Source organism: Thermobia domestica, chromosome 10 (assembly GCF_964235325.1).
Source record: "Thermobia domestica chromosome 10, izTheDome1.hap1.1, whole genome shotgun sequence".
Taxonomy (NCBI): Eukaryota; Metazoa; Arthropoda; class Insecta; order Zygentoma; family Lepismatidae; genus Thermobia; species Thermobia domestica.
In genome coordinates this window covers 168,214,511-168,232,855 of record NC_137463.1, presented here as the reverse complement: position 1 = coordinate 168,232,855, position 18,345 = coordinate 168,214,511, and the positions used below count along the sequence as shown (strand labels likewise).

Here is an 18,345-nt window from a genome sequence, read left to right as displayed (position 1 = left end):
ATAAGGGAAACACTAAATTTAGTGCAATATGAAAATCAATACCATTTCAGTCCTTACTACACAAATATTTCTCAAAGTGTCTCTTCAATAAAATATTAAAACAACTTATCCGTATAAATATTCGATTAATTTCAACAGAATTTCATAGTACAGAATAAGTTGGAGTGATTTGAGGTTCATCCACCTATAAATGTTTAAAAAGGAATACATTTTGCTCAGGACCTTTTCCATTGATATCAAGGATTTTCCTCGAATATTTCATAAATGATACAATCTTTTGGTAACAGGTTACGGCGTAGGCGTGAAACTGTTTTTTAAAAAATGATATCTCATATTCTCCTCAAATTATTCTGTTTGGTTCTCCAGAAGTGTATAAAAAAGAAAAAAGACGAATGTTTTAAGACCTAGACTAAATATCCTGAACCACAAAAAAATATTATGTTAATACAACTTCATTTTAACACAGGCCAGAGGTGCACCCAGGAGGGTCCACTGGGTCCGGATCGCCAAAAAATTCTTAACACACATTTCTACACTTTCTCAACGAAACTACTGTATACTTGTTTAACAGGGAAATGATGGGTGTAGAATGAACATTTGATCTTACACTTTATCTGTACTCTTTCTCTTATAAAATCAAATTTGGTTCTATCATTTTTGTTCTGAAAATATGGGTGGAAATATTTTACAATTACTCATCGTCTTTTCGGGTGGAGAATGCTACCTCTTTAATACTAGATAGATGTAGTGGATTGTAGAATTGGATATCCTCAACTTTGGACCCCTACCAACAAAAAATTCTGGGTGCACACTTGACACAGGTCATAGTCCAAGAATTACGTACTACCACTGTAATGTACTATTTCAACACAAATAGGGTTTGATATAGAACCTGTGTTCAATGGTATTAAATTAGATGGAGTTGATTTTGTAGTGTAAAACTGACTTCCTGGAGGTGATGAACGAAGGAATGCTCAAATAAATACTTACACCCTGAGTTGTTAGTAAAACTCCAGCTTGCATGCCGAACGTAAGGCACTAAGGTACGAAGAATGAAAACTGGATTATTTGTCAGCAATCTGCCAAACCTTTTATTTGCTAAGAGTAATTATAATTACTTCTTCAAAATCTTGTATATCAGACTGATACTGTATATCTATAAAATAACTTTTAGTGTGTACATTGCCTACCAATGTATTTTAAATTTCTAAGAAACTGACATTCAAAATTTTTAATAGCTTTTATTTGGAGGTATGGACAAAGATTTACGCGATGTATTTCATATTTATACCAAGCAGTGGCGGATTCAGAGTTCTACAAGGGAAAAGTTACATTAGCAGTGATGGCGGAACCACCTTTGCACCCCTTTCCCCACAAAACCAACCCCCGGTTAGGGCCTACAGTGATTTTTGACTTTGAAGGCGTTCTTCAAATTCTAATGTCAGGAACAAACATTACAAGAAAAATAACAACGAAATTTCTGCTGTATAGTCGTATATCCAATATATGTCCCACATACAGAATTATTTAACTTAATTGTATATACATATTTTACCTAGCACAAAAAATTCAAGCTATTAAAAACGTTGAAAAGAATTTTTTGTTAACACTGCTCTGACTAATATTTCTTCAGTTTGAATTTTTTAATCGATTCTGTAAAATCCACTTGGTTATATATCAACTAAAATACATACTTATTAACAGTGTGATTTGAAATTGACACAAAAAGTACACTGAGAAAATAAAATTGTATGTGGCGTATGTTACATTTGTAAATCCTGTAGTTTATGGACTTAGGGTTCAGCAAACGTATAACTGAAAACGCATGTCTTATCTGTATAGGTGTTCTATCTGTACGTACTTTCCGTATGAAACAATATGAGCGGTCAGGATCTCACATACAAATGGACGTATATAACATATAGCTGACTAAGGTTAACATACATGTAATATAAGGAAGACTGTTAGATATCAGACATCCTGCAACGGCATGATGTAACATCTAATTGCAGTGCCTATGTAGCATACGGATAACGTATGCTCCGTACTGATTTCTGTAGTAAGCAAGAGGATTCCGTATATTTGTACAATATATCGTTGTCCGGAGAACGGGTCAGTGTAAGCAATGCTGAAAAAATTACACAGTTTCATTTATCGTATATTTATAATATTTGTTAACTTGTAAATAGGGATATAATATTTTCATGGTGCTTTGAAATGCACGTGTACATTTGATTTCGATTGTTTCTTAAGCATATGAGATTTCAATAAATCATTCATTTTCAGCGCCAAGACATAGAAATACTGTTTAACATTGAAAATGCTTCTACTGAGACTGGAATCTTGGTTTTCCATGCAGAAGACAAGATTGCTAACTATATATCCACGAGAAAGATCCAGAATGATATAATTAATATATACACCCATTCAAACACCAAAATAAGCATGCAAATATGCATGATAAATTGAGAATCAAAATAAGCAAGAGACAATACACAAATAATAAAATGAAATCTTTCAGTTTACATCCCACGTTACGTCGGCTAGGCTAAAGGAGAAGGTGAAGCATGAAATGGCGGAATGAAGAAAGTGGGAGGAAACGAGAGAATCCCAAGAAAAAACACGCACATGGTGTTTGTCTACCACAAAGTTCACTTGGCGCGAGCTAGGAGCGAATCAGAGACCCCAAGCAACAGAGGTGAACGCTCTACCCTGAGCCACAGCAGACTCCAGAAAATACACAAGAAATAAACAAAATATTGGTTTTGGTAAATTTCCACCTTACTCGATGGTGTTACAGTAAGGTCTATATAAAGAGCGTTATTCTGAGATTTTCTTGTATGAACCTTCTGTATCTGACATTGAGAAATGATTGTATAGTAAAAATATTCTTCACAAGTCGCATAACGTCACAGGGGCAAATGATAAGCAACAAATTCTTTGAATCTCTCTTCAATATCTGTTTCTTCTCCGGAAAGCTTTCTAGAAACTTTACACAGTGTTTTCTAATCAGTAGTTTTTAGTAATAAATGACTAAGTTTGCCGAATGCAATTTTATCAAAACTACGAGTCTTTGAAGACAATGTTACTGAAATTTCTTCTATCAGAGAAAGTAAACGCTGAAAGGAATTATTTTCAGCTTTCGAAAGTTTTATTAAATCGAATAGTTTTAAGAACTTCTTATGGGTGTTCTTCGGAAACTATGAAACTAGTGATCATGGGAGTACATACGAGTGCAACATGCACTTTTAATATAATATTTTTGAGTCAAACGTGAAAATCGTAAAATACATAAGCTAAGTATATTTTTCTTTTTACCTGAATAAGTATTGTAAGCACTATCAACCATAGCTAAAATTGCTTTTTGTCTATTACGAAACACAGCATTTATGCATACCTTTAGAGGTGTGGAAAGAAAAAAATATTTTGCTTAGAAATCCCGAATGTAAATATTAATTATTGTTCTTTGTATTTATTGGGACTGTGCGTGACTTTGTGACTATGGGTGGTATGAATAAAATGGAGCCTAGACTCTGCTCACTTGAGGTGAGCATGCTTTATTCGTGAGCAAACTCTAAAAATTTCGTATGAATAAAAACTATCAATAGTTTTGAGAGCTTACTCTTGCAGAAGCCGAGCATGCTCATAGAGGTTGCTCCACTCCGCGCTGGGACGACGAAGCAAGCAGTCTGCAACTGCACTTATTTCTGCTATATTATTTTTAAAAGAATAGCATGTATTATCATTTATTTTAAGAAGTGTCAATAGACATAAATGAAACAAAAAAAAAAAAAAAAAAAAAAAAAGACATTTATTTCAAGAAATTTGTGTTGAACTTTTCTATAAAACCTCATAGATGCTATAAGATTTATTAGTATAACATGAATATTTTTATCAAGTAAAACTTATTTGACAAACTACTACTGTAAATAAACTGTACTTTTCATGAAAGTTCTTACATTTTAATGACCAACTATCATCCTGGCAATTTCATTTCTCCTTTGTTGCCCACGTTGTCTCACGCGCGGGATGCCCTCGTTATCCTCTTCCATGTCGTCATAGTCTTCAAACCCTCTCTCAACAATGTAAAACTCGCCGTCTTTCAGATATTTAGCCACATTATGAAGGACAAAACAGGCTAGAATCACCGAAGGCACTTTTGTTGGTCGCCAATCGTATTTTATTTTCCAGTATAGGGAATCGCTGCTTGACTTGACGAAGCATCTTTCTATTATAACTCGTTCTCCTTTGAAGCAGTTGTTGAATTCTCTTTCTCCTTCTGTAGCTGGATTTTGGAAAGGAGTCATAAGCCAAGGAGCAATGGCGTAAGCAAGGCTCCTGACCTGTTTTCTGTCATGACCACACGAACAGCTGAATTCATCCATATTCGGGAGTCGTGCACCGAACCTGGCCAGGAAGCACCAACGCTCGTGAATTCCTCGTTACAATTACAAGTGGCTTGAACATTCAAGGTGAAACGTCCTTTACGATTTATGTACATGAGGTTGTTTAATTTCCACATGTGTGCAATCGATGACCCCGATGGCAAAGGGAAAATTATATTTTTGGCGCCACTTATTCATTTCTGCCTGCTGTTCAGCAACAGTTGTTGGGAACTTTATCCACAGGGGAGCCTTTTCGATTATTTTGTCTAGAACATTTGCAAATATCACGGACACCGTACTCTGATCCATACCTATATCCTTCCCTACCCCACTTTGAAACCCTGGATCACTCAAATATCTGAAAAAAATTCGCATTCTCTGTTCGTTAGTAAGTGCCCCGCCTCTAGTTTCATTTGTTGCACCTAGGAAAACCACTTCACGTTTTCTTGATCAAAGCGATACAGAGTTTTATAGTCCACTTCCCACGTGTTTCTGCGCTCCTTGTATATTTTACGTCGTTGTAAATTCATGAATGCAGCCATTTTCACAACACACCTTCACTGCACGGCTTGAGTCAGCTAATGAGGTGACTCCAGATTTTTGGAGACAGTACTCCGAAGTGCGAGCACGAACTCGTTTTTTATTCATATGAAATGTGAGCATGCTCGATAGTTTTCAGACCATGCTCCAGCACTGAGTAAATTCTCCCTGAGCATACTCTCTTTGCTCCTCTTTATTCATACCAAAAGGAGTAAACTCCACAAATACTGGAGCATGCTCACCTTGCTCCACTTTATTCATAAGACCCTATATTACAGAAACGTCTTTGATACCAAGTAACGAATAATGTATTATATTTTCTGTAATGCTTCACGAAAATAGTTTTATGAGCGTACGAATTTTCTAACAAAAGTTATATTAGCAGAAGTGGAACAATCTATCTTCGGTGTTCCTACGTTTCTTCTTGGTGTTCTTATACTTATTCTTGTATAGCTATTTAGACCCATAATGACTTTCGAAAAATTGGTGCTAAAAACATTTGACCCCACGTTCAATTACTTTGCCGGTCCTTTCCCGATACTCTTCATTCATTCAGGAAACGTAGTTGCCAGATCAGAACATTAATGTTGACGATATCCCCTTTTTCGTTTACTATATTTCGTTGCTCGTAAACATTTCATAATAGTCATTCCTGTTTAATTAGAAAGACTATTTTTTGTAATACAGTTCTTTGCCAACTGTACGCAAAACAACACCAATGGTAACCAGATAGCAAAAATGGCTTGCAACAAACCTCCAGAGGATTTGCAATTCAAGTCTGGCAAACTTGCAGCAGACTTGTGATGCAAGTCTGCAAGTTTGATGCATGTTTAATGCAAACTTCCTAGTTGACGCTCTTGCAAGTGTATGGTAAGTTTGCAAAGCAAGTTTCTGCAAGGGGTTTATTTGCACAGCAAGCCTACTGCAAGTTTCCACTTGCACTGCAAGTGCACAGCAAGTCGACAGCAAGTTAGTGCAGGTTTGACGCAAGTCTTTGCAAGGATACCACTTGCACTGCAAGTCTACAGCAAGTTTGTAGTAAGTCTTCTGCGAGTATATACTTGCATATTGCAAGTCTACAGCAGGTCTTCAGCAAGTAATGTAGTAAGTCTTCTGCAGGTATATACTTGCATTGCATTGCATGCCTTTTACAAACCGAACATTTACTGTATACGAACAATCACACAGTATATTTTTCTCAACAACTTTGTCAAACAATACACGTTTAAAATATAAAATATCTCTACATACTGGATACTTACGTAATTATCTTAATCATCCACTTGTTTTAATGCTTCACACACTTCGCACCTACTACAAATGGCGGCCTGGCGGGGAGATTTCTAAGATTAGACTTTTGTGCCACCTGTTGGTAGAAACTAGAACTGACACACTTGCTACAAAGTTGCAGCAAAGCTCCGAGATAAGTAAAATCTAGCAAGTGAAAATTAAATAACGACATTTGCGGGTAACTCTTTCAAAACGCCTGCAGCAGGTGTACAGTGCACGGAAAGTCTAGCAAGTTAAAATCAAATATGGTGAAAGATTTGCTGCAAACCAACATGCTATTAGGGAAGTGGCTAAAATCATACAAAACTACAAGTCAACTTAGGCAATTGATTTCACCACTACCATTTTAACAACTTATTCAAAAATCCAACGGAGTTGAAACACTCTAGCATCAAGCATATAATTACATTGTAAGTTGAAATAATTGCTGAGGACTGAACTTCATATATTAGGCACAGTGGTACATTTGAGAATCTGATACAGAATATTTAAGGTACATAAACTCAATACATTAAGGTATAATATTATACCTGCAACAGCAGATGTGAGGATAAGCAACAGTTGTGAGTTAGAAAACATGGTGAACTATTTTATTCTACAACATACGATATTTCCCTCATTTATATAGGTTATTACTTATGTTATATGGATATTTAAACCTGTCAAAACAAAAAGTCATTACCGTATTTGAAAGTTCATTACAATCGTCGTAAATCAAGGCTCAAAGCAATAACTCTAAGATAAAAACTTGTGTATAGATATTTATGAAGATGCAACATTTGTTAATGTTGTAACATACTCGTGATGTTCGATTTTTTAAAGAACATGAAGAGGAATGTACAAATTACCATTAAATCTCAATAAATCAATAAGTGTCATATTCAAATAAGTGAGGATAACTGACCTCATTTTTCAAAATAATTTATGAAAGATAATTTTTTACTGAAGACAGACAACTAAAGAGTAAACTGAAAATTATGGATACGAAAAATGTAATATCGCATAGCAAGTAAGGATAAAAGAACACAGTAATTTTTGCAATCTAGGTGTCAGTAATTTCACTTCTATTTCCTAACCATGTCTTTCAGTGTTATGTTGGCTCTGAAACTACGATATCTGGTACAATAGTAACCTGTGCGGCACTAATTTTTCATTTTAATAGGGAATTAGTCTTTTATTGTGATATTTTTGATATTAAAATATTAAAATATTTGCAATTCAAAATCCAAATTTTACTGTAAATATAAAGGTAACCAAGAAAGTTCTGTCGCTTTTTCACCCACTACCTTCGAACATCGATATGTCACCTAAAACTTACCTGGGAGATCAAAAATAATCCATATCAGCATCGATGATCTTCTGCCAACGTTCTTGAAGGCCATAGATTTCATTCGGTAGAACTTGGTGGGCCGTGAAGCGAAGAAGTTATCAAGTGCATTTTGCACCTCTACTAGAGATTTGAACTGGTGTCCTTTAAGGCAGTGCTATTCAACCTTTTTTCCTTGCGTACCCCTAGACACTGTTCCCCATCCAATTGTGTGCCCCTGAAGCTGTTTAAAAGAAATTAAGTCGAAATGAACTTATTAAACTTAATACACATGTTCTGTTGATTAAAAACCAGGACAAACAGAGACCCAAGGTGCAGAGACCCAACAAAGGGCAATCACTGTGCCAATCAAACGACGATTTACAGGAATGATGGGATAATGGTTTCCAAAATTGTGCGATGATTTACAGAGTTGTAAAAAAATGGATTCATGCGAGTGCGAAAAAAATATTGTGAGACTGTATGGTATGCAATAAATGTTAACCGATTACTTGGAAATATTAGACGCGTTTGACGTCATCTTGAAAATCGTCCATTGGAAAGAAGAAATTTTCTCCAACTATGATCTTTCAGTAAAAATTGGAAATATGCTTATTATAAAATTACGGACCCCCAGCAACATCTTCACGTACCCCCGGTGCAATATCACCGCTTTAAGGTGATTGTCCAAGGAATGGAACAAGTGATAATCGGACGGTGCAATGTCTGGGGAGTATGGCGGATGCAATATCGTTTCCCATCCAAGGCGTAGAATGGTGTCCCGGGTCATCCTAGCCGCGTGGGGCTTAGCGTTGTCCTCCAATAGGAGGACCCTTTGCGATTCAGAAGTGCTGGCTCCAGAGTTTTGAGTTTTTCTTGAATACGGCTAACTCCTGACAGTACAGAATTATATTGATGCTCTGACCAGCTCGTAACAGTTCCCGATGCACGATGCCGCGAGCAGTTAACGAAACATACAGGAGGACCTTCTTTTGGTGCAGTGCTGGTTTAGGCTGTTTTGGAACCGATTCATGAGATGCTAACCAATGATGACGGTGCCGTGGAGCTTCGTACAGGACCCACTTTTCATCACATGTGAACACCCTGTACAGAAACGGCTCCTTCCTCAGACGAGACAGCAAAGAAATACAGGTGTCTGCTCGCGTTGCCTTCTGGTCCGGTGTCAAATCATGTGAGGCCCATCGACCCAACTTATAGTGGTTCCCAAGTTGATGGAGGTGCTGCCGAATGGTTTCTCCACTCATACTGAATTCTAGTCCCAGTTCCTCACATGTCTGGCCACTATTCCCCTCAATCGCTGTCTGAACATCTTTATTTTGTACATGTGTTGGTCTTCCGGCACGTGGTGCGTCTTCGAGTGTTTCGTCACCGTCCTTAAACTTGTTAAACTATTGCTGCATTGTCCACGTAGTCACGGTACCCTCATCAAAGGCCTGGCATATCTTCCATCCCGCTGTAGCGGCGTTTGATCCCAGTTTGAACTCGTACAGCATACACGCCCTTATGACGCTCTGTGGAGGTCCCATGTTTGCTCTGTTCTTACGCAAGTTTAAGGTATAGCTGAACTGCCACATTCAGGTATTATGTTGGATGTACCCACACCAACAACTGATCTTCGCTTTATCTCCATTCGTATTAAACTCACGGTGTGAGGGGCAATTGATCACAGACCTGCATAAAAAGCGACAGAACTTTCTTCGTTACCTTTATATATAAGTATCTTGTTACTTTATTATAGAGAATATTTCAAAACACACTGAAGATATTGTAAATGTTAAAGTTTGTAACCTGCTTTGACAACTTGTAATACCTACCAAAAGGTGTTATTGTGATGTTAAAGAAGCGAAGTAAATCAACAGTAATTTTTAAAAATTCCCATAAATAGGCCATTTTAAGCAATCTATCAATCTTTACCATTTTTTTATGTACCCAGAACGGTTTGAGATATCAAACTGCTGTAAAGAACATTACGATCTTTATTTTTATTGAAAACCATATTCGTAATTGGATGTGATACTTCTCTGAACACTTTTTCGAAATAAACTCCCCTCTAAAAAAAAAAAAAAAAAAAAAAGAGTCGAATTTTCAATTCTTTGTAACTTCTTCGAAGCACGTCATAAGATGACCATAGTATTCGATACTAAGGTATTTTGGATATGCATTGCCCTGTAAGTCTCAGTTGCATAATTATTGTTATAGAAGCCTAAAAAAGTTTGGTGTTTTTCGATGTTTGTGATCGTACAGAATCCTTGGTTTGCAACTATGAATAACAAGTGTGGTATTATAAGTTTTTGTTTAACCTGTAGATTTGAAATGTGTAATAACCTGAACCTTTGGTTGGCGAAAATACATTTATTGATTTGAAAATTCGAAACACTAATCCCCTTGGTAATGCACACATTTCTCCCAGCGCAGTGCTCCCGCCATTATTGGAAACACTTCTGGAACGTAGCTTTTGGAATGGTGAGCAACCGTGTCGTCGCATTCCACATAATGTCTTCTCTTGACTCAAATCGAATCGTAACCAAAAACCTATGTTTCATCGTCTGTGGTCACGGTTTTCAGAGGGTTGTAGGTCACTGTTTGCATTGTCTGTGTGATGTCCAGATGCGATTGCTTCTGCTCCATTGTTAGCAGCGTCAGTACAAATTTCGCGGACACTACCCTGATGCCAAAATTCTCGTTCAAAATTGAATGTATCTATCCAGTGCTTACCCCTATATCGTTCGCAGTTTCTCGAACTGTTATACGACGTTCTTGCAAGACTATAGTCCGCATTTGCTCAATGACATTGTCATTCTAGCTTGTTGAGGGTCTACCTGAAGGTGGTTCACTGTCCACTGCTGTGCGGCCATCTTTGAAGCGGTTGTACCAGTCCTTTATGAGTGAGGTGCTCATGGAATCGTCCACGAGAGTCTGTTAAATCTTGCGAATGATTTTCGCTGGGGTGTCATCAAACTTTTGGCAAAATTTGATGCAATATCGCTGCTCAGGTTTTTCTGTCGAAAACTGAAATCCGACGACCACTACACGTCTTCACTCGTTAGTCGACTGCGAGCAACTGATGCTTTCTGCGTGCGTGAAAAAATTCATGAGTTCACATAAGTGTTCCCTTTACACTGAAGAATGTCTCACGCGCTTTATTGGTTTACGCGGGAAAAAATAAGGTTCGATACTTTTTGAACACACCTAGTAATCACTTGTTTCACTTGTGCTCCTCAAATTTCGCAAAGACCGATAAATAAAGAGGCTTCTGGCCAGTAGCGTAATTAAGGATGCATGTCTCTGCCCGTGAAAATGTTAAAAGCCTTCCCCTCTTCCTGCGTTCATGGTGACATGTAAAATTCGTACGGCAATAGATTATTACTACTTCGGTCGCAAAGCAGGTGATAAATCTTTTGAATAGAATTCACAGAATCTAGAGTTCCACAGTTTCTTTCTCTCTTTGTTTTACTCTAAGGCACAATACTCTTGACTCAGTGAGAATTTATGTTATGTCTTTCATTTTTTCATAGCACGGTTAAATTATATTTTATTTATATAACATCTAAAACAATCGTATATTGTCAACTAAGATAAAACTGAAAGGAGCTTGATTCGGCCCATTGAGAGGGTAGAGTGAAGGCTCTTCTTGGAAGGGTCGTGGACTCAGCATTTCGGGGTTTTGCGCCATAGTATTTACACCTCTGTTCCTGCCAGGGGCGCCCGAAGAAAATTTTGTAGGGGGGCCATTTCCATGGTTGTTATATTACGTCTGGTATTTATGGTATTTCTGCTATATTGCGTATATATTTTTGTCAGCCAGAGGAGGGCAGACTCCACCCTGCCCTCCCTTTCGGGCTCCCATGCTATATACGTGTATATAGTAAGCACATTGACTTGTCGTTATATCTGTTCTCCTGGACTAACAAGCTCCTTTGGCCAACCACCTCACGATTGTTCAGAGCTACACAGAAAATTATATTCTTCACTGAAAACAGAGAAGCGGAAGGATACATATGTGCTACTATAAATATGTCCCTATGAAACAGGCCGATAAACAAATATGTGTAGCGCATACAAAAATCATGTACTTCACAGGGGCGGATCCTGGGAGGGGGACGATCGGTCCCCAGAAGATGATTTTTTTTCTTGTTTTATATATAAATAAAACCCATTCTAGAGTTTGGAGCTCTTAAAAGTAGCTGTAAGTAGCAGTACTACAACCCACCGCCCCTCCAGAAGTCCGTCCTGGATCCGCCCCTGGTACTTCAAAATTTTTGTAATAAGAAAACAGTATATTTATGATGAGATTATGTCAATCAGCAAATTTTATTACGTTTATTATTTTATAGTTATAACAATCACCAATGTATCACATGAAATCATAATCATCATTAAGTAGAATCATAATATAATCCACAATTACGGTACGCATTTGAAGTATTTTTCTGTTGAGCTGCTGTTGTTAATCAAACGTGGTTTTCAAATTGGTTCCTTGGAAGGGTAACTTGAGTCGTAGTTCGGACTTTGTTTAAAAGTTACCATAGTGTTACTTCTTACAATGTGGGAATAGCGATATCAAATTCTTAAAAGAAAAAAAAGTTCACATTACGAAGATTAGCCAGTAAGCCCAGTTATTGAAAATAAAATATCACATTTAATTATTGTAATCCTTTGTTGTATCATTGAGTATTCTTTGAGTTACTCTTCTTGGATTTTTTTTATTATAAGGTTGTATTACGTATCAGAACTGACGAAACGATGTACCTAAAAGTAGACAATAATCTTAACACCGTCAGATAACAATTCTTCTCGTTTTTACTGATATTTTTCTTCCAAAATACCAGATCAACTTCTTTCGTATCATTTAATTCAACCATTTAGAACTATCAAACCATTACATAAATAGTAAATCTATAGAAGTGTCAGTTTTGTTCCACAATCTATGAAGAAATTGCCTTTGAAATTCAAAACTTGATGCTGTAGCACTACACTGTACTAAAAATTTCCTAAAATAACAGACCGAAGCATTTGTTGCAATGCCTTCAAGGTCTAAAAACGTCAAGAGTACTTTTCTTGTGGTATCTTGCTTCCTGGCTGCTCACTCCCCCCCCCCCCAAGTTTATACAATAAAGGGCTCTGAAAACAAAGGCGAGTTCACTATTTTCTGTCGTAGTAACGCCCAAGTACTTGGAACATCTTTTCTGTAAACTTCAAATGCTTTTCTAATATCGTCCTGAAAATTAGCTTTTAGAATGCTAAATTCCTGTTTCACAATACTAATCTTCTCCTTTACCTTCAAACAATTACATGTGAAAATTGGATTTAAATCTGATATGATACGTTGGTGATAGTCTCGAACTTTGAGATACAGTTCAAGTTTCAGTGATTCACTTAAAAGAGTGATTTGAATTTGATCTTTTGGGTTCCGGTAAACTTGACTAAGTTTTAGTTCTTCTTTATTAATTTTCTTGATGATATAAGTGTTTATTTTATTCTTCTCTTTGTCTAAATAATATTTAATTCGCGGACATACTTCTTTCAATTTTTCAAAGCTATCATTAAATAGAATTTCTGGATCTGTTATAGAAAACGATTCATCCAAACTGTTGATCTTTTTTATGAAAATACTTTTTGTTGAAAGATGATCAGCTTCCTTAGGTTGATCCAGAATAGTTTGCACATGTACTGTTGTATCAAAATTTTCCAAGGAATTTGAATTCTCAGGTAACGAAAAGCAGCTAACCTCTGGAATAGTCGTCTCTTCTTTTGTAGATGTTTCAAAGTGCTGATTTTGATTTTCAAAATGAAAGGAACGATCTTGTAATGATGTTTGAAGACAAGTATGAGATTTAATAATTTTATGCTTTTTCGTTACTAAAGGATCAAAAAAATAACTTAAATTACGGTTAGACGCAAAGATACATGAGGTAATCATCATATTAAGCACAGGTGACTTGTGCGCATCCCTCTGTTGTAATATGGGGTATGCAGAAAATTCATACAAAATAGGCCTTTTTATTTGTCTGTCAAAACTTTTCTCTACTGAAGGCTCTGATTCCAAATTGGAACATGTCGGTAAAAACTTATCCTTTTCAAGAAACGATGATAATCTGATAGAGAGTTCTGAGCTACGTTGTTCATATACAGAAGACCCAAGATGTTTGCGTGACTTGCATGAACCGGTTGACTTTTTTGCTTTTTGCTGGAAATTGAGACTTAGATGAAGTAAATACGAGCATGAAGGTGAAGGAGATACTGTAACAAACAGTTCTGCCAGATCGTTTTCTGATTTCAGTAACAATCTTCTTGTTGTTGTTGACGCTTGTTGAACTGAGAAGTAACTCTGGTTAAAGCAGTGAATATAGGGTTTTAAGATGGTTATAAACGATAGAACGGTCGAAGCAGCAGCAGCGGTATTACTTGTAGCACTCAGAGTACACATTCTCATTTTATTACAGGTTAATGTTAGATCTTCATCGGACAGACTGTCAGCACTTTCGATGTTGGATATAGAATTAGGTTCCCTAGCATCGTTCTTTTCATTTTTTTGATTACGTCTTCTCCTTCTCCTTCTTCTTCTCCTTTTCTTCTTCTTCGGTTCTCTGCAAACGGAATCTGCGGGCCTTGTCCCGTAAAATGGTTTAGAGATCGTGGGTAACCTTATGGCCGGAGCACCAACTCTCATAGGCAAAGGTAATGGTTGGTAGAGATTGTTTGGAAATGGCATTCGATAGTTATACTGCCACAAGCTCAATAGAGGCCTTGGTCTTCTATATCGATTTAAAAAATCATCCATTACTTAGTTTTTTCTTACTTTTTTTTCTTCTTTTCAAATCTACTTCCTTCCTCTATGTAAATATTCGCACGTCTGAGGAAACGAAGGTCTGCCATTGTTAAAATTAGAAATTCGATTGTTGTATAGCTATGTTAAGCATTATTGATTTTCTGCAAGATATTAACAATGTACCTAATTGATAAATTGGCAAATAACTCCATATTATCTAGAATGGCTATCGAATGTAATTAGAAACTTTAAGTCTCTAGAAGAAACTTTATCACGGAGGAAAGTGCCATACACGAATAAAATGTCATGGGCTGTTAAAGTTCATAAAAACCTAAAACACGTGGAAAAACAAATATATAAATTTCCTTTATTTCTAAGCTATATATGTGTTATGAGACTAATTTACCCACAATTCAACCAACTGTTCCTTGGCATACAGTATCCTATTTCATAAAGGAGAAACATGTTACAACATTCATAACCATTTTTCGAAGTCATATGTAGATCAGTTACCGGAACGATCTAAACATAGTTTTACAAATACATCTAAACGAACATCAATGGTGATAGGAGTAGCAATATATTTTTTTTTTTTTACTCCGATACGAGGAAACATCAGAAATATAAACAATAATCTTTTCTAACAACTTTTGAGGCAGAAACTTCACTAACTAGCAAGGTTTTTCAAGTGTCACACTCCGATTTGCTTGAAAATCCTGGAGTGAATAAAGGAATCAAAAGTAGGAGATAGTGTTTTTTTTATATCGGCCAACGTGGGAGATAAAGGGGGTAAACACCCTCCAAAAGTGCGAATATAGGGCAATATGATATATTTTAGCAAGGCCACAACTAGCAACACACAATGGAAATTTGCTTGAAAATCCTGTAATGAATAAAGGACTCAAAAGTAGGACATAAGTGTTTTTTTATATCGGCCAACATGGGGGATGAAGGGAGTAAACACCCCCTAAACTGCGAACATTGGGCAATATAACACCATGTAGGAAAGCCCATAAGGAGCAACGCACTCTTTGGATTCGCTAGACGTTTTTAAAATTCGTAGAGGAAGAAACAACAAGTGGAAAACATTGTAATAGTAGTCGATACGTCTGGCAAATGGTGGATCAAGTACGAATATTGTGTCATCATCTGCATGTAATATGAGAGGTGTTATGAATTCTTGTTACTATGGAGAGATCTAAGGAAAGCAATAGATGGATCCCTTTTAAATATTGGCCAAGGTGAGAGACAATCGTTACTACAGTTTGAATTGCCGTTTGTACCTGTTTTAGAAAGCAATATCTTGAGTGTTTAGAGCATGGAACATCACACGATACTACAAATTAAGTTATAGTTACGAAAAATTCATAACACAATTGGACACTGAACTTAATTCGTTTTGTCTTTGATAAGCGTGTTACAAGTGGAATGTTATCTCGTATTAATAAAAAGTCAATCACGCCAGAATAAAGCGTCCACCAGAGCAATATATTCAAGTAAAAGTGTGCCGATAAGTTATCAGTGAACAGTGGTCAAATGTGTTAATCGTATGCCTTTTGTCCTATATATCATTGGTGACATGTACTGAACGGTATATTATGTATGCACAATAAGACATGGTTATCATTATGTTTATTGGGCCGTAATAAGTCAAAGCTATAGGGCCCTATCCAAAATGGGTTTAAACCCATTAAATGTCATTCGTCTACTTGCAGTCTATTCTGCTATTGTAGACATTTCAGAAACAACTCAACATAGGGCACAGATACACCTTGCAAACTATCTCCGGGAATTAATCAATGACGCTGTAGATAGAACCATGTCAATATACAACGAAGACGTTATTGTACACTTTGATTTGAATGAGGATTTCATGGAACCAAATGATATCACCGACTCTAGAGAAGTGGATGAAACTTGCTAGGAATATCTGCAAAGGAGATCATCGGGGACCTGCGGTATTATGAGTGGTGAGTCTGTGGACTTGGAATACAAGAGGAACGCTGTTGAATTATGGAAGAGTGAAAAATGTAAGAGATTGTCGTAACGTCCGTCCACTACAAGAAAGTAACGTCCCGAAAGCAATCGTACCGTTGCGAAAAGCAAGTCTCTTCAGGCAGAACACGCAAAGACAATTGCGTGAGGTGTCGCACGGAGTGCTTCAGAACTTTCAAACCTCCGTCGGTGCAGATTCACCGCTGCATGACGTGGATCTGCAGCGATGGGCTCTTCAGGCAAGTCAGGATCATTCATACTAAAAATATTCATACTAAAAATATATCAATATCTTCTGCCCGAAAGTATGTTGTGTCTGTTTAATCATTTTAATTTCTTAAGTTGGTAAATACTAGCACAATAAAATAATGATATACCGGTTAGCTCTAGTATACAATGTTTGAATAATATCGTATTAATATAGTATTCTATAAAAAATTAATTTCTTCTTGCATTCTCTTCCCTACATTTCTTTCGTGAACAAACATTTGCATTACTCATCGGTCTCTCTCTTAATCTAAAGAATGTAGTCATGGACAATAAGTTAAAAGAATATATTTTTATTTAAGTTAATAGTAAAATGTTATATTGTTCAATATGAAGCATAATAAAGTGTATAAAACCGGAAATTTTATCTGAACGTATTCGAACAAATATAAGACTATAGCTTTCTGATAAAAATGTACTGTATAAGCAATAATTCTATCCTAAATGTAATTGGTGTATATATGATTAGTCCCTGTTGTATTATGATAAAGTAAAACAAAAAATAATCAAACGACATATGTGATCTTAAGTTTGTATCTTTACTTTGTGAAAAATTAAAGTGAAATGACATTACGTATGTATTAAGCTGATGAAATATGACCAAAATGTCAAACGGAAGAAACATATAGGATAAGAGATAGTTAATATTGTTCCAAAGAACATAAACATAATTTATTTAATAATTAAATGCAAAATATTCAGTGTAGCAAAATGATATATGAAATAAAAAACTGCTAGTAATTCTTCAATAAATGTTAGTTGAGCCTTTGCAAATAATTTTTGTTCATGTATATACATGATATATTTCTAATAGTAAAATGGAAAATAAAGATCTACATTTCACACAAAATGAATAGTCTTCATGTTGAAAGTAACATATCCCTACATTTCGTTGAAGTATACAGAAATATGTGCAAGATTTGTAAGTTAATGTGTAAGTATTAGCTTAACGTATAAGAAGAAAAAACCTTATTTATCCTCTAATGCAATAATATAAATTAAAATACAAGAACAAGATTAGAACAGCAAACAGAATGTATTGTCCTAGTACATAAAGCAAATTTGTTGAAATCATTTTTTTCTTTCTATATAAGAAGATCTAAAAGCAATAGTAAGAGTAGTAGTAATCATAAATGGCTAATAAAGAAATTGGTTAGCATCATTTTATCAAATTCATTGAAATGATACAACACAGTTAAACATTTGTCACTATATTGATCAAATAGGATCAACAGATGAAGCATAAAACATATCTTGCAGAAAAAATAAAACAAATCATCATAAAAAAAACAGTTCTGTGCAATTGTTAATGATAATATACTCTCAAAACTGTCATGTAAGATGAGAAAACGCCTCTAGTTTTCTAATAATTCGTTAATTCTTTGTATGTGTTGAAACTATGAACAAATCCCACGTTGTGTTGATACTTTTGATTAAAATATGTTTATCAGAATGTTTATAAAAATAATCAAAACATTCACCGATACACAAACATTGTCTTCGTAGGATTTGAAACCTTCAGATCAAGTAATACTGTAAATATCCATAATCTATATTATAACTAAATCATCATGTAATTCGTCAGTACTGAAAATAGTCTATAGTTTTGTCTGTAATCAATCTGAAATAAAAATGCTTGATGTCCCTATTAAACAAAGGTACATAAAGAATCTTCATAAGTAAAAGATATCAAGATATTTTTCATCCATCGTATTCTCCTGATATATCTCCATATCGTAAACTCGAGTCTCATCAATGTAGTATTATCATTA

At 35.8% G+C, this 18,345-nt stretch overlaps 1 protein-coding gene across 1 annotated transcript in view; it reads right to left on the bottom strand.

Moving 5' to 3' along the window:
• The window catches only part of LOC145662822 (serine protease 29-like), an 86,902-nt gene that overhangs the window by 45,137 nt on the left and 23,420 nt on the right, over positions 1-18,345 (bottom strand). The gene's annotated exons all lie outside the window — the stretch shown is intronic.